Source organism: Trachypithecus francoisi, unplaced genomic scaffold (assembly GCF_009764315.1).
Source record: "Trachypithecus francoisi isolate TF-2019V2 unplaced genomic scaffold, Tfra_2.0 Contig01579, whole genome shotgun sequence".
Taxonomy (NCBI): domain Eukaryota; kingdom Metazoa; phylum Chordata; class Mammalia; order Primates; family Cercopithecidae; genus Trachypithecus; species Trachypithecus francoisi.
This window is the reverse complement of record NW_022681442.1, coordinates 32045020-32063994: the sequence shown is the minus strand read 5'-3', so window position 1 is coordinate 32063994 and position 18975 is coordinate 32045020. Positions and strand designations below refer to the sequence as shown.

At 40.3% G+C, this 18975-nt stretch overlaps 1 pseudogene; it reads right to left on the bottom strand.

Moving 5' to 3' along the window:
* Positions 1–1949: 1949 nt before the first annotated feature.
* LOC117064673 lies at positions 1950–6931 on the bottom strand (annotated as a pseudogene).
* Between the last annotated feature and the right edge of the window lie 12044 nt (positions 6932–18975).

Below are 18975 nucleotides of genomic sequence, written 5' to 3'. Positions count from 1 at the left end.
CCCTCAAAAAATCACACTAGCTCACCAGCAATGGATCCAAACCAAGAAGAAATCCCCGATTTACCTGAAAAAGAATTTAGGAGGTTAGTTATTAAGCTATTCGGGGAGGCACCAGAGAAAGGTGAAGCCCAATGCGAGGAAATCCAAAAAAAAGATACAAGAAGTGAAGGGAGAAATATTCAAGGAAATAGATAGCATGAAGAAAAAACAATCAAAATTTCAGGAAATATCGAACACACTTATAGAAATGTAAAATGATCTGCAAAGTCTCAGCAATAGAATTGAACAAGTAGAAGAAAGAAATTCAGAACTCAAAGACAAGGTCTTTGAATTAACCCAATCAAACAAAGACAAAGAAAAAAGATTAAGAAACTATGAACAAAACCTCCAAGAAGTTTGGGATTCTGTTAAACGACCAAACCTAAGAAAAATCAGTGTTGCTGAGGAAGATGAAAAATGTAAAAGTTTGGAAAACATATTTGGGGAAATGATTGATGAAAACTTTCCTGGCCTTGGTGTAGACCTAGACATCCAAATACAAGAAGCAAAAAGAAAACCTGGAAGAGTCATCACAAAAGGATCATTACCTAGGTAACATTATCATTGGGTTATCTAAAGTTAAGATGAAGGAAAGAATCTTAAGAGCTGTGAGACAAAAGCACCAGGTAACCTGTAAAGAAAACCCATCAGATTAACGACAGATTTCTCAGCAGAAACCCTACAAGCCAGAAGGGTTTGGGGCCCTATCATCAGCCTCCTCAAACAAAACAATTATCAGCCAAAAATTTTGTATCCAGCAAGATTAAGCATCATATATAAAGAGACAGCCTTTTTCAGACAAACAAATGCTGAGAGAATTCACCACTACAAAGCCACCATTACAAGAACTGCTAAAAGGAGCTCTAAATCTTGAAACAAGTCCTGGAAACACATCAAAACAAAATCTCTTTAAAGCATAAATCACACAGGACCTATAAAACAAAAATACTAGTTAAAAGGCAAAGCCCAAAACAAAAAAAACCAAGGTACACAGGCCACAAATAGCACAGTGAATGCAACATTACCTCACATCTCAATACTAGCATTGAATGTAAATGGCCTAAATGCTCCACTTAAAAGATACAGAGCTGCAGAATGGATAAGAACTCACCAAATGCTGGGCACGGTGGCTCATGCCTGTAATCCCAGCACTTTGGGAGGCCAAGGCGGGCAGATCATGAGGTCAGGAGATTGAGACCATCCTGGTTAACACAGTGAAACCCTGTCTCTACTAAAATACAAAAATCAGCTTGGTGTGGTAGCACACACCTGTAGTTCCAGCTACTCGGGAGGCTGAGGCAGGAGAATCACTTGAACCTGGGAGGCAGAGGTTGCAGTGAGCAGAGATCATGCCACTGCACTCAAGCCTGGGCAACAGAGCATGATTCCATCTCAAAATAATAATAATAATAATAATAATAATAATAAATAAAAATAAAAAATAAAAAAGAACTCACCAACCAACTATCTGCTGCCTTCAGGAGACTCATCTAACACATAAGGACTCACATAAACTTAAAGTAAAGGGGTGGAAAAACGCATTTCACACAAATGAACACCAAAAACAAGTAGGGGCAGCTATTATTATATCATACAAAACAAACTTTAAAGCAACAGTGGTTAAAAGAGGCAAAGAGGGAGATTATATAATGGTCAAAGTCCTTGTCCAACAGGAAAATATCACAATCCTAAACATATGTGCACCTAACACCAGAGCTCCCAAATTTATAAAGCAATTACTAATAGACCTAATAAATGAGATAGACACCAGCACAATAATAGTGGGTACTTCAGTACTCCACTGATGGCACTAGACAGGTCATCAAGAGACAGAAAGTCAACAAAGAAACAATGGATTTAAGCTATACCTTGGAACAAATGAACTTAACAGATATATACAGAACATTTCCTTTTTTTTTTTTTTTCCTGGGTACCAAATTTCTTTATTTGAAGGAATGGTACAAATCAAACAACTTAAGTGGATGTTTTGGTACAACTTATAGAAAAGGTAAAGGAAACCCCAACATGCATGCACTGCCTTGGTGACCAGGGAAGTCACCCCGTGGCTATGGGGAAATTAGCCCGAGGCTTAGCTTTCATTATCACTGTCTCCCAGGGTGTGCTTGTCAAAGAGATACTCTGCCAAGTCAGATTCAGGTGCTCCCATCTTGCACAAGTTGGTCACGTGGTCACCCAATTCTTTGATGGCTTTCACCTCATTCAGGTAATGTGTCTCAATGAAGTCACACAAATGGGGGTCATTTTTGTCAGTGGCCAGTTTGTGCAGTTCCAGTAGAGACTGATTCACATTTTTTTCCAAATGTAAAGCACACTCCATCGCATTCAGCCCGCTCTCCCAGTCGTCATAGTCTGGTTTCTTGATATCCTGAAGGAAGACTCGGCCACCTCGTTGGTTCTGCAGCTTCATCAGTTTCTCGGCATGTTCCCTTTCCTCATGAGATTGGTGAAGAAAGTATTTGGCAAAGTTCTTCAAAGCCACATCATCGTGGTCAAAGTAGTAAGACATGGGTAGGTAAATGTAGGAAGCGTAGAGCTCCAGGTTGATCTGGCGGTTGATGGCGGCCTCTGAGTCCTGGTGGTAGTTCTGGCGCACCTGTGAGGTGGACGTGGTCGTCATGGGGGAGGCTAAGGACAGGTGGCGGCAGCGGTGGCTGCGTGGCACTGGAGCGGCGGTGGGGGTCTTGGGGTGGTCCGAGGACGCGGTGAAGAGGTAACGGAGGGCTGGCTATGGGTGGCCTGCCAGGATGGGGGACGAGCCCTGGGTTCCGTCCAAGCACTGTTGAAGCAGGAAACCTCCACGACTCTCCACGAAGAACATCTCAGAACATTTCATCCAACAACCTCAGAATACACATTCCATTCAACAGCACATAGAACTTTCTCCAAGATAGACCATATGATAGGCCATAAAACAAGCCTCAATAAATTTAAGAAAATTGAAATTATATCAATCACTCTCTCAGACCACAGTGGAATAAAACTGGAAACCAACTCCAAAAGGAACCTTCAAAACCATGCAAATACATGTAAATTAAATAACCTGCTCCCAAATGAGCATTGGGTCAAAAACGAATGGCAATTTTAAAATTCTTCAAACTGAATGACAATAATGACACAACCTATCAAAATGTCTGGGATACAGCAAAGGTGGTGCTAAGAGGAAAGTTCACAGCCCTAAATGCCTACATCAAAAAGACTGAAAGAGCACAAACTGACATTCTAAGGTCACATCTCAAGGAACTGGAGAAACAAGAACAAACCAAACGCAAACTCAGCAGAAGAAAGAAATATCCAAGATCAGAGCAGAACTAAACAAAATTGAAACAGACAAACAAATACAAAAGATAAATGAAACAAAAAGCTGGTTCTTTGAAAAGATAAATAAAATTGATAGATCATTAGCAAGATTAACCAAGAAAATAAAAAATGAAGATTAACTGAGAAAAGAAGATAGAAAATCCAAATAACCTCAGTAAGAAATGAAACAGGAGATATTACAACTGACACTGCTGAAATACAAAAGATCATTCCAGGCTACTATGAACACCTTTATGCACATAAACTAGAAAACACAGAAAAGATGGATAAATACCTGGAAAAATATAACCCTCCTAGCTTAAGTCAGGAATAATTAGGTACCCTGAACAGATCAATTACAAGCAGTGAGATTGAAATGGTAATTTAAAAATTACCAACAACAAAAAAGTCTAGGACCAGATGAATTCACAGCAGAATTCTATCAGGCATTCAAAGAAGAATTGGTACCAATCCTTTTGACACTATTCCACAAGATAGAGAAAGAAAGAACCCTCCCTAATTCATTCTATGAAGCCAGCATCACCCTAATACCAAAACCAGGAAAGGAAGTAACCAAAAAAGAAAACTACAGACCAATATCCCTGGTAAACATAGACGCTAAAATCCTTAACAAAATACTAGCTAATTGAGTCCAACAGTGTAAAAAGATAATACACCATGAGCAAATGGGGTTCATACCAGGGATGCAGGGATGGTTTAACATACACAAGTTAATAAATGTGATACACCACATAAACAGAATTTAAAACAAATCATATGATCATCTCAATAGATGCAGAAAAAGCATTTGACAAAATCCAGCCTCCCTTTATGATTAAAACTCTCAGGAAATCAGCATACATGGGACATACCTCAATGTAATAAAAGCCATCTATGACAAACCCATAGCCAACATTATACTGAATGGGGAAAAGTTGAAAGCATTACCTCTGAGAAATGGAGCAAGACAAGGTTGCTCTCTCTCACCACTCCTCTTCAACATAGTACTGGAAGTCCCAGCCAAAGCAATCAGACAAGAGAAAGAAAGGGCATTCAAATTGGTAAAGAGGAAATCAAACTGTCACTGTTCGTTTACCTTGAAAACCCTAAAGTCTCCTCCAGAAAACTCCTAGAACCAATAAAAGAATTCAGCAAAGTTTCTGGATACAAGATTAATGTACACAAATCAGTAGCTCTCCTATACACCAACAGTGACCAAGCAGAGAATCAAATCAGGAACTCAACTCCTCTTACAATAGCTACAAAAACAAAAACAAACAAAATCTTAGGAATATACTTAACCAAGGAGGCGAAAGACTTCTACAAGGAAAACTACAAAACACTGCTGAAATAAATCATAGATGACACAAACAAATGGAAACACATCCCATGCTCATGGATGGGCAGTATCAATATTGTGAAAATGATCTTACTGCCAAAAGCAATCTACAAATTCAATGCAATCCCCATCAAAATACCATCATCATTCTTCACAGAATTAGAGAAAACAATCCTAAAAATTCATATGGAACCAAAAAAGAGCCTGCATAGCTAAAGCAAGACTAAGCAAAAAGAACAAATCTGGAGGCATCACACTACTTGATTTCAAACTATATTAAAAGGCCATCATCACCAAAATAGCACAGTACTGGTATAAAATGGCACATAGACAAACGGAACAGAATAGAGAACCCAGAAATAATCCCAGATACAGTCAACTGATCTTCGATAAAGCAAACAAAAACATAAAAGTGGGGAAAAGGATACCCTTTTCCACAAATGGTAATAATTGGCTAGCCACATGTAGGAGAATGTGGGATAATTAGCTAGCCACATGTAGGAGAATGAAACTGGATCCTCATCTCTCACCTTATACAAAACTCAACTCAAGATGGATTAAGAATTTAAGACAAGAAACTGTAAAATTACAGAAGATAGCATTGGACAAACCCTTCTAGACATTGGCTTAGGCAAGGACTTCATGCCCAAGAACACTAAAGCAAATACAAAAAAAAAAAAAAGATAATTAGCTGAGACTAATTAAACTAAAGATCTTTTGCACAACAAAAGGAACATTCAGCAGAGGAAACAGCAACCCACAGAGTGGGAGAAAATATTCACAATCTATACATCTGACAAAGGACTAATATACACAATCTACAATGAACTCAAACAAATCACTAAGGAAAAAACAAACAATCCTATCAAAAAGTGGGCTAAGGACATGAATAGACAATTATCGAAAGAAGATATACAAATGGCCAACAAACATATGAAAAAATGCTCAACATCACTAATGATCAGGGAAATGCAAATCAAAACTACAATGTGATACCACCTTACTCCTGCAAGAATGGCCATAATAAACACATTAAAAAACAGTAGATGTTGGCATGGATGCAGTGATCAGGGGACACTTCTACACTGCTTGGTGGGAATGTAAACTAGTACAGCCACTACGGAAAACAGTGTGGAGATTCCTCAAAGAACTAAAAGTAGAACTACCCCTTGATCCAGCAATCCCACTATTGGGTATCTACTCAGAGGAAAATAAGTCATTGTATGAAAAAGATACTTGCACACACATGTTTACAGCAGCACAATTTGCAATTGTAAACTAACCCAAACGCCCATCAATCAATGAGTGGATAAAGAAACTGTGATTGATATATATACATATATATATATTTCTCAACATATATAAATATATATACATATTTTGCAACACATAAATATATATCTCAACATATATAACTATATATATTTATCGACATATAAATATATATATTTATCAACATATAAATATATATATGTTTCTCAATCATATATATGTGATGGAATACTACTCAGCCATAAAAAGGAATGAACCAATGGCATTTGCATCCACCTGGATAAGATTGGAGACCATTATTCTAAGTGAAGTAATTTAGCAATGGAAAACCAAATACGTATGTTCTCACTGATATGTGGGAGCTAAGCTATGAGGATGCAAAGCCATAAGAATGATACTTGGGGGTAAGGGTGGGAGCAGGGTGAGAGATAAAAGACTACAAATAAGGTGCAATGTATATTGCATGGGTGATGAGTGTACCAAAATCTCACAGATCACCACAAAAGGATTTATGTAACCAAATACCACCTATACCCCAATAACCTATGGAAAATTTTTTAAAAAATAAAATAAATCCCATTTTCTCAATTTCAAGGAATGCCCAACTTTCCCAATTTTAAACTCAACCTAAAAAAAAAATTCCCTGGGGAGGACCAAACTTGATCCACTAGGTAATAACTCTTACTCAACCTCATTGCTTCATGAAATCTCCTTTCTCCCTGCCCCCGCCAATCCCCCTACTCCACCCCAGGCTACGTTCTTGGCACTGATCTTATTCCAAGGACTGGGCCAGGCCCATGGGTACACACACACACACACACACACACACACACACACACACAGCCTAGGCATTTACATCAACTGCATCAAAAGAGATAATCCCATATTTTAGGAAATGGAAAGTTATTCTCATAGTGACAAAGGTAAATCATGTAACCTTTGGATTTAATTCACTTACTTCATGACTTACTTATCAGGCTTCGGTTATGTGTGTACCCAGTAGTATGTTAAGGGACTGAGAAGGATGAGGAGGTGCAAAGAGTACAAAAGAAGAAAACAAAAACCTAGGAAGCTATAGTCCTGCTTTTCAAGAAACTTGAAATCTCTGGTGAAAAAAGGCATGCGGGGGGCGGAGCAAGATGGCCGAATAGGAACAACTCCAGTCTCCAACTCCCAGCGCGAGCGACACAGAAGACCGGTGATTTCTGCATTTTCAACTAAGGTACTGGGGTCATCTCACTGGGGAGTGCCGGACAATCGGTGCTGCTCAGCTGCTGCAGCCCGACCAGCGAGAGCTGAAGCAGGGCGAGGCATCGCCTCACCTGGGAAGTGCAAGGGGGAAGGGAATCCCTTTTCCTAGCCAGGGGAACTGAGACACACAACACCTGGAAAATCGGGTAACTCCCACCCCAATACTGCGCTTTAAGCAAACGGGCACACCAGGAGAATATATCCCACACCTGGCCGGGAGGGTCCCATGCCCACGGAGCCTCCCTCATTGCTAACACAGCAGTCTGCCATCTAACCGCAAGTCAGCAGCGAGGCTGGGGGAGGGGCGCCCGCCATTGCTGAGGCTTAAGTAGGTAAACAAAGCCGCTGGGAAGCTCGAACTGGGTGGAGCTCACAGCAGCTCAAGGAAACCTGTCTGTCTCTGTAGACTCCACCTCTGGGGACAGGGCACAGATAAATAACAACAACAAAAAAGCAGCAGAACCTCTGCAGATGCAAACGACTCTGTCTGACACCTTTGCAGAGAGCAGTGGATCTCCCAACACGGAAGTTGAGATCTGAGAAGGGACAGACTGCCTGCTCAAGTGGGTCCCTGACCCCTGAGTAGCCTAACTGGGAGACATTCCCCACTAGGGGCAGTCTGACACCTCACACCTCACAGGGTGGAGTACACCCCTGAGAGGAAGCTTCCAAAGTAAGAATCAGACAGGTACACTCGCTGTTCTATCTTCTGCAACCTCTGCTGCTGATACCCAGGCAAACAGGGTCTGGAGTGGACCTCAAGCAATCTCCAACAGACCTACAGCTGAGGGTCCTGACTGTCAGAAGGAAAACTATCAAACAGGAAGGACACCTATACCAAAACCCCATCAGTACGTCACCATCATCAAAGACCAGAGACAGATAAAACCACAAAGATGGGGAAAAAGCAGGGCAGAAAAGCTGGAAATTCAAAAAATAAGAGCGCATCTCCCCCTGCAAAGGAGCACAGCCCATCGCCAGCAACGGATCAAAGCTGGTCAGAGAATGACTTTGACGAGATGAGAGAAGAAGGCTTCAGTCCATCAAACTTCTCAGAGCTAAAGGAGGAATTACGTACCCAGTGCAAAGAAACTAAAAATCTTGAAAAAAGAGTGGAAGAATTGACAGCTAGACTAATTAATGCAGAGAAGGTCATAAACGAAATGACAGAGATGAAAACCATGACACGAGAAATACGTGACAAATGCACAAGCTTCAGTAACCGACTCGATCAACTCGAAGAAAGAGTTTCAGCGACTGAGGATCAAATGAATGAAATGAAGCGAGAAGAGAAACCAAAAGAAAAAAGAAGAAAAAGAAATGAACAAAGCCTGCAAGAAGTATGGGATTATGTAAAAAGACCAAATCTACGTCTGATTGGGGTGCCTGAAAGTGAGGGGGAAAATGGAACCAAGTTGGAAAACACTCTTCAGGATATCATCCAGGAGAACTTCCCCAACCTAGTAGGGCAGGCCAACATTCAAATTCAGGAAATACAGAGAACACCACAAAGATACTCCTCGAGAAGAGCAACTCCAAGACACATAATTGCCAGATTCACCAAGTTGAAATGAAGGAAAAATCTTAAGGGCAGCCAGAGAGAAAGGTCGGGTTACCCACAAAGGGAAGCCCATCAGACTAACAGCAGATCTTTCGGCAGAAACTACAAGCCAGAAGAGAGTGGGGGCCAATATTCAATGTTCTTAAAGAAAAGAATTTTCAACCCAGAATTTCATATCCAGCCACACTGTTTCATAAGTGAAGGAGAAATAAAATCCTTTACAGATAAGCAAATGCTTAGAGATTTTGTCACCACCAGGCCTGCCTTACAAGAGACCCTGAAGGAAGCCCTAAACATGGAAAGGAACAACCAGTATCAGCCATTGCAAAAACATGCCAAAATGTAAAGACCATCGAGGCTAGGAAGAAACTGCATCAACTAACGAGCAAAATAACCAGTTAATATCATAATGACAGGATCAAGTTCACACATAACAATATTAACCTTAAATGTAAATGGACTAAATGGTCCAATTAAAAGACACAGACTGGCAAACTGGATAAAGAGTCAAGACCCATCAGTCTGCTGTATTCAGGAGACCCATCTCACATGCAGAGACATACATAGGCTCAAAATAAAGGGATGGAGGAAGATCTACCAAGCAAATGGAGAACAAAAAAAAGCAGGGGTTGCAATCCTAGTCTCTGATAAAACAGACTTTAAACCGTCAAAGATCAAAAGAGACAGAGAAGGCCATTACATAATGGTAAAGGGATCAATTCAACAGGAAGAGCTAACTATCCTAAATATATATGCACCCAATACAGGAGAACCCAGATTCATAAAGCAAGTCCTTAGAGACTTACAAAGAGACAGACTCCCATACAATAATAATGGGAGACTTCAACACTCCACTGTCAACATTAGACAGATCAACGAGACAGAAAGTTAACAAGGATATCCAGGAATTGAACTCATCTCTGCACCAAGCGGACCTAATAGACATCTATAGAACTCACCACCCCAAATCAACAGAATATACATTCTTCTCAGCACCACATCGTACTTATTCCAAAATTGACCACATAGTTGGAAGTAAAGCACTCCTCAGCAAATGTAAAAGAACAGAAATTATAACAAACTGTCTCTCAGACCACAGTGCAATCCAACTAGAACTCAGGACTAAGAAACTCAATCAAAACTGCTCAACTACATGGAAACTGAACAACCTGCTCCTGAATGACTACTGGGTACATAACGAAATGAAAGCAGAAATAAAGATGTTCTTTGAAACCAATGAGAACAAAGATACAACATACCAGAATCTCTGGGACACATTTAAACCAGTGTGTAGAGGGAAATTTATAGCACTAAATGCCCACAAGAGAAAGCAGGAAAGATCTAAAATTGACACTCTAACATCACAATTAAAAGAACTAGAGAGGCAAGAGCAAACACATCCAAAAGCTAGCAGAAGGCGAGAAATAACTAAGATCAGAGCAGAACTGAAGGAGATAGAGACACAAAAAACCCTCCAAAAAATCAATGAATCCAGGAGTTGATTTTTTGAAAAGATCAACAAAATTGACAGACCGCTAGCAAGACTAATAAAGAAGAAAAGAGAGAGGAATCAAATAGACGCAATAAAAAATGATAAAGGGGATATCACCACCGACCCCACAGAAATACAAACTACCATCAGAGAATACTATAAACACCTCTACGCAAATCAACTAGAAAATCTAGAAGAAATGGATATTTTCCTGGACACTTACACTCTCCCAAGACTAAACCAGGAAGAAGTTGAATCCCTGAATAGACCAATAGCAGGCTCTGAAATTGAGGCAACAATTAATAGCCTACCCAGAAAAAAAGTCCAGGACCAGATGGATTCACAGCTGAATTCTACCAGAGGTACAAGGAGGAGCTGGTACCATTCCTTCTGAAACTATTCCAATCAATAGAAAAAGAGGGAATCCTCCCTAACTCATTTTATGAGGCCAACATCATCCTGATACCAAAGCCTGGCAGAGACACAATAAAAAAGAGAATTTTAGACCAATATCCCTGATGAACATCGATGCAAAAATCCTCAATAAAATACTGGCAACCGGATTCAGCAGCACATCAAAAAGCTTATCCACCATGATCAAGTGGGCTTCATCCCTGGGATGCAAGGCTGGTTCAACATTCGCAAATCAATAAACGTAATCCAGCATATAAACAGAACCAAAGACAAGAACCACATGATTATCTCAATAGATGCAGAAAAAGCTTTTGACAAAATCAACAGCCCTTCATGCTAAAAACGCTCAATAAATTCGATATTGATGGAACGTACCTCAAAATAATAAGAGCTATTTATGACAAACCCACAGCTAATATCATACTGAATGGGCAAAAACTGTAAAAATTCCCTTTGAAAACTGGCACAAGACAGGGATGCCCTCTCTCACCACTCCTATTCAACATAGTGTTGGAAGTTCTGGCCGGGGCAATCAGGCAAGAGAAAGAAATCAAGGGTATCCAGTTAGGAAAAGAAGAAGTCAAATTGTCCCTGTTTGCAGATGACATGATTGTATATTTAGAAAACCCCATTGTCTCAGCCCAAAATCTCCTTAAGCTGATAAGAAACTTCAGCAAAGTCTCAGGATACAAAATCAATGTGCAAAAATCACAAGCATTCTTATACACCAGTAACAGACAAACAGAGAGCCAAATCATGAATGAACTTCCATTCACAATTGCTTCAAAGAGAATAAAATACCTAGGAATCCAGCTTACAAGGGATGTAAAGGACCTCTTCAAGGAGAACTACAAACCACTGCTCAATGAAATAAAAGAGGACACAAACAAATGGAAGAACATACCATGCTCATGGATAGGAAGAATCAATATCGTGAAATTGGCCATACTGCCCAAGGTTATTTATAGATTCAATGCCATCCCCATCAAGCTACCAATGAGTTTCTTCACAGAATTGGAAAAAACTGCTTTAAAGTTCATATGGAACCAAAAAAGAGCCCGCATTGCCAAGACAATCCTAAGTCAAAAGGACAAAGCTGGAGGCGTCACGCTACCTGACTTCAAACTATACTACAAGGCTACAGTAACCAAAACAGCATGGTACTGGTACCAAAACAGAGCTATAGACCAATGGAACAGAACAGAGGCCTCAGAAATAATACCACACATCTACAGCCATCTGATCTTTGACAAACCTGAGAGAAACAAGAAATGGGGAAAGGATTCCCTATTTAATAAATGGTGCTGGGAAAATTGGCTAGCCATAAGTAGAAAGCTGAAACTGGATCCTTTCCTTACTCCTTATACGAAAATTAATTCAAGATGGATTAGAGACTTAAATGTTAGACCTAATACCATAAAAACCCTAGAAGAAAAGCTAGGTAGTACCATTCAGGACATAGGCAAGGGCAAGGACTTCATGTCTAAAACACCAAAAGCAATGGCAGCAAAAGCCAAAATTGACAAATGGAATCTGATTAGACTAAAGAGCTTCTGCACAGCAAAAGAAACTACCATCAGAGTGAACAGGCAACCTACAGAATGGGAGAAAATTTTTGCAATCTACTCATCTGACAAAGGGCTAATATCCAGAATCTACAAAGAACTCAAACAAATACACAAGAAAAAAACAAACAACCCCATCAAAAAGTGGGCAAAGGATATGAACAGACATTTCTCAAAAGAAGACATTCGGCCAGGCGCGGTGGCTCAAGCCTGTAATCCCAGCACTTTGGGAGGCCGAGACGGGCGGATCACGAGGTCAGGAGATCGAGACCATCCTGGCTAACACAGTGAAACCCCGTCTCTACTAAAAATACAAAAACTAGCCGGGCGAGGTGGCGGGTGCCTATAGTCCCAGCTACTCGGGAGGCTGAGGCAGGAGAATGGTGTAAACCCGGGAGGCGGAGCTTGCAGTGAGCTGAGATCCGGCCACTGCACTCCAGTCCGGGCGACAGAGCGAGACTCCGCTTCAAAAAAAAAAAAAAAAAGAAGACATTCATACAGCCAACAGACACATGAAAAAATGCTCATCATCACTGGCCATCAGAGAAATGCAAATCAAAACCACAATGAGATACCATCTCACACCAGTTAGAATGGCAATCATTAAAAAGTCAGGAAACAGGTGTTGGAGAGGATGTGGAGAAATAGGAACACTTTTACACTGTTGGTGGGATTGTAAACTAGTTCAACCATTGTGGAAAACAGTATGGCAATTCCTCAAGGATCTAGAACTAGATGTACCATATGACCCAGCCATCCCACTACTGGGTATATACCCAAAGGATTATAAATTATTCTACTACAAAGACACATGCACACGTATGTTTATTGTGGCACTATTCACAATAGCAAAGACTTGGAATCAACTCAACTGCCCATCTGTGACAGACTGGATTAAGAAAATGTGGCACATATACACCATGGAATACTATGCAGCCATAAAAAAGGATGAGTTTGTGTCTTTTGTAGGGACATGGATGCAGCTGGAAACCATCATTCTTAGCAAACTATCACAAGAACAGAAAACCAAACACCGCATGTTCTCACTCATAGGTGGGAACTGAACAATGAGATTACTTGGACTCAAGAAGGGGAACATCACACACTGGGGCCTATCATGGGGAGGGGGGAGGAGGGAGGGATTGCACTGGGGAGTTATACCTGATATAAATGATGAATTGATGGGTGCTGACGAGTTGATGGGTGCAGCACACCAACATGGCACAAGTATACATATGTAACAAACCTGCACGTTATGCACATGTACCCTAGAACTTAAAGTATAATAAAAAAAAAGAAAAGAAAAAAGGCATGCATGTGTTATACAACGATGGTAATTGACAGTTAACTTTTATGAGCAGCTCGCTATGTGCCAGCCAATGTATACGTTATTATTTTCTAATCCTATATTGTGTATATTAGTTATCCATCACTCCATAACAAATTACCACAAAACTTAGTAATTTAAAACAATAAATATTAATATTAATATTAATTATCAGTTTCCGTGGATGTGGCATTTGATATAATTGGCTAGGGCTACAGACACCTGAAGGATTGACTGGGGATAGAGAATACACTTCCACAGTGGCTCACTCACACAACTGGCAAGTTGATTATGGCTATTGGCAGGAGGCCCCATGTGGGCATCTCTAGAGAGATGCTTAAGTGTCTTCATGACATGGTAGCACATGGTACCACATTCTAAGCAAATTATTGTATGGCTTTTGAATATATTCATTCTAGAGAATATGTAGTATCTCATTGTGGTTTTTTTACTCTTAAATTTTTGTTTTAATGTTTATATATTTAGGGGATACAAGTGCAGATTTCTTCTTTTTTATTATACTTTTTAAGTTCTAGGGTACATGTGTACACGTGCAGGTTTGTTACATATGTATACATGTGCCACGTTGGTGTGCTGCACCCATTAACTCGTCATTTACATTAGGTATATCTCCTAATGCTATCCCCCCACACTCTCGCCACCCTATGACAGGCCTGGTGTGTTATGTTCCCCATCCTGTGTCCAAGTGTTCTCATTGTTCAAGTCCCACCTTTGTACCTCTGGTAGAATTCGGCTGTGAATGCATTTTGTCCTGGACTCTTTTTGTTGGTAGGCTCTTAATTATTGCCTCAATTTCAGATCCTGTTTTTTGTCTATTCAGGGATTCAAATTCTTTCTGGTTTGGTCTTGGGAGGGTATATGTGTCCAGCAAAATATCCATTTCTTCTAGATTTTCTGTTTATTTGCCTAGAGGTGTTTATAGTATTTTCTGATGGTAGTTTGTATTTCTGTGGGATCGGTGGTGATATCCCCTTAACTACTTTTTATTGTGTCGATTTGATTCTTCTGTCTTTTCTTCTTTATTAGTCTTGCTAGTGGTCTATCAGTTTTGTTGATCTTTTCAAACAGCCAGCTCCTGGATTCATCGATTTTTTGAAGAGTTTTTTTGTGTCTGTATCTCCTTCAGTTCTGCTCTGATCTTAGTTAGTTATTCTCTTCTGCTAGCTTTTGAATATGTTTGCTCTTGTTTCTCTAGTTCTTTTAATTGTGATGTTAGGGTGTCAAATTTAGATCTTCCTGCTTTCTCTTGTGGGCATTTAGTGCTATAAATTTCCCTCTACACACTGCTTTAAATGTGTCCCAGAGATTCTGGTATGTTTTGTCTTTGTTCTTATTGGTTTCAAAGAACATCTTTATTTCTGCCTTCATTTCGTTATGTACCCAGTAGTCATTCAGGAGCAGGTTGTTCAGTTTCCATGTAGTTGAGTGGTTTTGAGTGAGTTTCTAAATCCTGAGTTCTAGTTTGATTGCACTGTGGTCTGAGAGACAGTTTGTTATAATTTCTGTTCTTTTACATTTGCTGAGGAGTGCTTTACTTCCAACTATGTGGTTAATTTTTGAATAAGTGCCATGTGGTGCTGAGAGGAATGTATATTCTGTTGATTTGGGGTGGACAGTTCTGTAGATGTCTATGAGGTCCGTTTGGTGCAGAGCTGAGTTCAATTCCTGGATATCCTTGTTAACTTTCTGTATCATTGATCTGTCTAATGTTGACAGTGAGGTGTTAAAGTCTCCCATTATTATTGTGTGGGAGTCTTAAGTCTCTTTATAGGTCTCTAAGGACTTGCTTTATGAATCTGGGTGCTCCAGTATTGGGTGCATATATATTTAGGATAGTTAGCTCTGCTTGTTGAATTGATCCCTTTACCATTATGTAATGGCCTTCTTTGTCTCTTTTGATCTATGTTGGTTTAAAGCCTGTTTTATCAGAGACTAGGATTGCAACCCCTGCTTTTTTTTGTTTTCCATTTGCTTGGTAGATCTTCCTCCATCCCTTTATTTTGAGCCTATGTGTGTCTCTGCCTGTGAGGTGGGTCTCCTGAATACAGCAGACTGATGGGTCTTGACTCTTTATCCAATTTGCCAGTCTGTGTCTTTTAACTGGAGCATTTAGCCCATTTACATTTAAGGTTAATATTGTTATGTGTGAACTTGATCCTGTCATTATGATATTAACTGGTTATTTTGCTCGTTAGTTGATGCAGTTTCCTCCTAGCGTCAATGGTCTTTACAATTTGGCATGTTTTTGCAGTGGCTGGTACTGGTTTTTCCTTTCCATGTTTAGTGCTTACTTCAGGAGCTCTTGTAAGGCAGGCCTGGTGGTGACAAAATCTCTCAGCATTTGCTTGTCTGTAAAGGATTTTATTTATCCTTCACTTAGGAAGCTTAGTTTGGCTGGATATGAAATTCTGGATTGAAAATTCTGTTCTTTAAGAATGTTGAATATTGGCCCCCACTCTCTTCTGGCTTGTAGAGTTTCTGCTGAGAGATCTGCTATTAGTCTGATGGGCTTCCCTTTGTGGGTAACCCGATCTTTCTCTCTGGCTGCCCTTAACATTTTTTCCTTCATTTCAACTTTGGTGAATCTGACAATTGTGTGTGTTGGAGTTTCTCTTCTTGAGGAGTATCTTTGTGGTGTTCTCTGTATTTCCTGAATATGAATGTTGGCCTGCCTGTCTAGGTTGGGGAAGTTCTCCTGGATAACACCCTGAAGAGTGTTTTCCAACTTGATTCCATTCTCCCTGTCACTTTCAGGTACACCAATCAGATGTAGATTTGGTCTTTTCACATAGTTCCATATTTCTTGGAGGCTTTGTTAGTTCCTTTTTACTCTTTTTTCTCTAAACTTCTCTTCTCACTTCATTTCATTCATTTGATCTTCAATCACTGATACCCTTTCTTCCACTTGATCAAATCTGCTACTGAAGATTGTGCATGTGTCACATAGTTTTTGTGCCATAGTTTTCAGCCCCATCAGGTCATTTAAGGTCTTCTGTATGCTATTTATTCTAGTTAGCCATTCGTCTAATCTTTTTTCAAGGTTTTTAGCTTCTCTGTAATGGGTTCGAATATCCTCCTTTAGCTCAGAGAAGTTTGTTATTACGGATCATCTGAAGCCTTCTTCTCTCAACTTGTCAAAGTCATTCTCCATCCAGCTTTGTTTCACTGTTGGCGAGAAACTGCATTCCTTTGGAGGAGAAGAGGCACTCTGATTGTTAGAATTTTCAGCTTTTCTGCTCTCATTTCTCCCCATCTTTGTGGTTTTATCAACCTTGTTCTTTGATGATGGTGATGTACAGATGGGGTTTTGGTGTGGATGTCCTTTCTGTTTGTTAGTTTTCCTTTTAACAGCCAGGACCCTCAGCTGTGGGTTTGTTGGAGTTTTCTGGAGGTCCACTCCAGACCCTGTTTTCCTGGGTATCACCAACGGAGGCTGCAGAACAGCAAATATTGCAGGACAGCAAATGTTGCTGCCTGATCCTTCCTCTGGAAGCTTTCTCTCAGAGGGTCACCTGGCCATATGAGGTGTCAGTTGGCCCCTACTGGGAGGTGCCTCCCAGTTAGGCTACTTGGGGGTCAGGAACCCACTTGAGGAGGCAGTCCGTCTGTTCTCAGATTTCAAACTCCATTATGGGAGAACCACTACTCTCTTCAAATCTGTCAGGCAGGGAAGTCTGCAGAAGTTTCTGCTGCCTTTTGTTCAGCTATGGCCTGCCCCCAGAGGTGGAATCTACAGAGGCAGGAAGACCTCCTTAAGTTGTGGTGGGCTCCACCCTGTTCAAGATTCCTGGTCACTTTGTTTACCTACTCAATTCTCAGCAATGGCAGACGCCCCACCCCAGCCTCACTGCTGCCTTGCAGTTCGATCTCAGACTGCTGTGTTAGCAGTGAGTGAGGCTTGTGGGTGTGGGACCCTCTGAGCCAGGTGCGAGATATAATCTCCTGGTGTGTCATTTGCTACGACCATTGTAAAAGCTCAGTATTAGGGTGGGAATGTCCCAATTTTGCAGGTACGATCTGTCACAGCTTCCCTTGGCTAGGAAAGGGAATTCTCCGACCCCTTGTGCTTCCCAGGAGGCGATGTCCCACCCTGTTTCGGCTCACGCTCCATGGGCTGCACCCACTGTCCAACAGGCCCCAGTGAGATGAACCCAGTACCTCAGCTGAAAGTGTAGAAATCACCCATCTTCTGTGTCGCTCATGCTGGGAGCTGTAGACTGGAGCTGTTCGTATTCGGCCATCTTGGAACCTCCCCAGAAGAGGCAAGTACAGATTTCTTACATGCATATATTGCGTAGTGGTGAAGTCTGGGCTTTTAGTGTACCCATCACCCAAATAGTGAATATTGTGCCCAATAGGTAATTTTCCAACTCTAACCCTCCTCCTACCCTCCCACCTTCTGTAGTCTCCAATGTCTAATAGTCCACACTGTATATCCATAGGTACCCTTTGTTTAGCTCCAACTTATAAAAGAGAACACGCTGTATTTGATTTTCTGAGCTATTTTACTTAGGATAGTAGCTTCAAGTTCCACCAACGTTGCTGGGAAAAGATATAATTTTATTATTTCTTATGGCTGAGTAGTATTCCATGCTATATATAAAATACATTTTCTTAATCCAACCTTCTGTTGATGGACACAGTTTGATTTCATCCTTGTTATTCTGAATAGTACTGCAATAAAGACATTAATGCAGATATCTTTTTGATATAATCATTTCTTTCCATTTGGACATATACACAGTTGTGGGATTGTTGGATTGAATGGTACTTCTATCCTTAGTTCTTTAAGAAATCTCCATACTGTTTTCCATAAAGGTTGTACTAATTTACATCCCTACCAATAACGTATAATTGTTCCCTTTTTTCTACATCTTTGCCAACATTTGTTGTTTTGACTTTTTAGTAATAGCCATTCTGACTGGTGTAAGATGGTATCTTATTGCGGTTTTCAGTTGCATTTCTCTGATGATTAGTGATGTTGAACACGTTTTCTTATGTTCTTTGGCCACTTGTATGTTTTCTTTTGAAAAATGTCTGTTCATATCCTTGCACAATTTTTAATGGGATTATTTGCTTTTATCTTGTTGAGTTATTTGAGTTCCTTGCAGATTATTGATATTAGTCCTCTGTTGTATGCATAATGTGCAAATATTTTCTCCCATTCTGTAAGTTGTCTGTTTACTCTGTTTGTTGTTCCTTTTGTTTTGCAGAGGTTTTTTGTTTAATCAAGTCCCATTTGTCTATTTTTGTTCTTGCTATGTTTGCTTTTGAGGACTTGGTCATAAATTCTTTGCCTAGGCCAATGTCCAGAAGAGTTTTTCCCAGATTTTCTTTGAGGATTTTTATAGTTTCAGGAATTACATTTAGTTCTTT